The sequence below is a fragment of the Gavialis gangeticus genome, unplaced genomic scaffold, assembly GCF_001723915.1.
Source record: "Gavialis gangeticus isolate Ggan-Ray unplaced genomic scaffold, GavGan_comp1, whole genome shotgun sequence".
Taxonomy (NCBI): Eukaryota; Metazoa; Chordata; order Crocodylia; family Gavialidae; genus Gavialis; species Gavialis gangeticus.
Window position 1 is genome coordinate 4495080 of NW_017728960.1, and position 2709 is coordinate 4497788.

A 2709-nucleotide genomic window follows, 5' to 3' on the forward strand; every position below is an offset into this window, starting at 1 on the left:
AAGCCGCAGCATTGCATTGCAGGCTCACGTTCATCTCGTGGTCAATGACGACCCCCAATATATAGACACATGCACACGTTTTTATGTGCACTTTTTTTATATACACACCACACCACCCACATGTGTAAATACACACACACACACACCTCCAACGTACTTTAATATATCATGTAATAGTGTATTCATACTATATTACTACAATATATGCACATTGTTATTATGTATTGTTCTATATAATGCATATAAACGCATGTGCATGCACACACATACTGCATCTTTCATTTAATCACCAACATTAAAAAGCAGACTTGCACGAGAGGGAATGGAGACTCAAACAAGTCTGGTAGGTCAAATATTTGTCCTGCCAATCTTAACAGAGCCCCTTTAATCCACATAAATATTAAGCTTGTTAACTGATTTCAGCAAAGCAGATCTTACTGCAGACTTCCATCTGCAATTCAGTTATCTTGCCCTCAATGTTTCCTTTTGTTCACAGGACATTATTTCCCTACTCCAATCAAAAGTCTTCAGTGGATAAAAACCAGTGCGATCGCAGTGAACTTTAATATATTTCACAAGACATTCTTCTTAAGAGCTCTTCCCCCCTTGCAATAAAGGCAAAGACACCTCAAACCATGAGACAGTTATAAATGAACCAGGAGGAGGCTATGGGGTATAAAACAATATTGCTTTATAAAAGAGAAATTTTAATTATTTTTCTTTTGAAATTACATAGAGGTGCTTTCTCTATAGCCCATACAGCCACAGGTCACCATGGCTTCTCCATCTGAATTATAAGCACTTGCTAACAAGGCTAATATTACCAAGAATATTCAGTGCGGGCTTTCATAATATCCAGGTGACAGACCTGAGCTGTTCAACAGGAATCAGAGGGTTGTAGGGGCCACTGGGCAGGGTCAAGAACCCGGGAGAGAATGACACCAAGACAGGAAGCTTCAACTCAAATTTGTTTAGCTCCCGTTTGGCACAGAGACATTCAGGATGTATTTCTGGGCTTAGCCCCATGCTTGTAGAAACTCTGCAGCTTGCTTTGTAATACTGATGGGGTTTGGAGAAAGACCTGTGACAAAAAACCCACCAACCCGTCCTTTATTCTGCTGCGCTTGGCTGTTCTGGTCAGACCTGGTGGAGAACAGTTTGCATTCGAAAGCTCATCTAACACTACCCAGCTACATTGTGGACCCAACAAAAGACACTACCCTAAGAAATCTTTGTCATTGCTGTGAGAGGCAAATCATATTACAAGCATCCTTTGTGTATATGACAAATGATGACCCAGAGAGTAAGCATTCGTTCCTGCTTAGAGAATCAAGCTCACACTGATCGGCTTGTCATGGAAAAACCTACTCTCCACGCACGAAACCAGTACTATTAAAAAAGAGCCAGACTACACTGAAGCCACACGCACGTTGTGCAGTGTGTGACTGGTTACAAATACTTGATGCCCTCTGCCTTTTTTTACTTCCCTGAAATGTTCCGGCACAAGCTTAGCTTACCACAGGCATTTTCTAGCTCAAACAAAAGCTGTTCTCATTCTTGTTATCCTGCACCCCTTCTGTTCATTACACTGCAAAAGAAACAGAACAAAAATCCAGCAAGAGGCTGGGAATGCCAGAATAAACTGGTATCCTAATTAAGACTCTAATCCCACAAACCAGGGGCTGGATCCGGTGATCTGCAAGGTCCCTTCCAGCCCCTAACAGCTATGAAATGCTTATGCACAGTTAAATGTTGGCTGCTTGGAAGAGCCTCATTAATTGTCACTCACAGGAATAAGAAGTTTGGCTTTTTGTGCCAGAATCTGCAAGACGAGACACTAGATCAATGGCAGATATATTTCCACTGGAGGGAAAGGGCAACTTGAGTACAGCGATTGCTAAGTTGGACTGGGGGGAGAATTGAAGTTACAGGAAACTGCAACCACGCGCGTCCAGACGTCAGCGCTGCATCCTTTCCCAATTCTCCAGTGACCCAACACCCCTCCTCTGAAGGTTTCAAGCCACAGAGGGTTGCTATCACCAAGTTATCACAAAATGGTGCCCTTATAAAAAAAAAAAAAAACACCCAACAACACAAAACCTTCTACTCAACTGTTTTAGATAAACCTGAACAATTCACCCAACCCAGGAGCCTCAAGCCACAAGCAAGAAGCACACAGAAACCACAAGCCAGAACACACAGCTGCTCAAATTGCGATCTCAGTCACTGTACTGGAAGTCAGTCCCTGGCATGGGCTGGGGTTGGATGAGATGCGGAGGCTAAAAGCGAGCCACAAAGCAAAGAGGTGGAACAAAGTCAGAAGCGGAAGGTATCAACTTTGCACCGAACCCAGTGATCTTGGCCGGGGGGACAAGGGGGGCTGCAGAGAGGGGCCACTCAGAGCAGGGCAGGTCTGGGGAGCGCCATCAGCTCTGTCTGAAGAGATGCACTGAGCATCTGGCAGCTGCTCCACTATAAATCCCACTGAGATTTGCTTCTGGCTAGTTCAGAGCAAAACACGCAGGGCCACCCTGAGCAGAAACAGGCTGGGACCTGCTGCGGAGCCACCCCAAGGGGCAGACAAAGCCGCTTCCCTAACAGTGGGGATTTTCCTAGGGGGAGACTGAGGAGGGGAAGAGAGTGCTGGCGAGGGCACAGCCAGGCAGTGCCCCGAGACTCACCACCCTCTCCTCCCAGCCCGCTACCTCC

The 2709-nt window shown here is 45.5% G+C and overlaps 1 protein-coding gene across 2 annotated transcripts in view; it reads right to left on the bottom strand.

Moving 5' to 3' along the window:
• The window catches only part of ARNT (aryl hydrocarbon receptor nuclear translocator), a 44270-nt gene that overhangs the window by 40612 nt on the left and 949 nt on the right, over positions 1-2709 (bottom strand). The gene's annotated exons all lie outside the window — the stretch shown is intronic.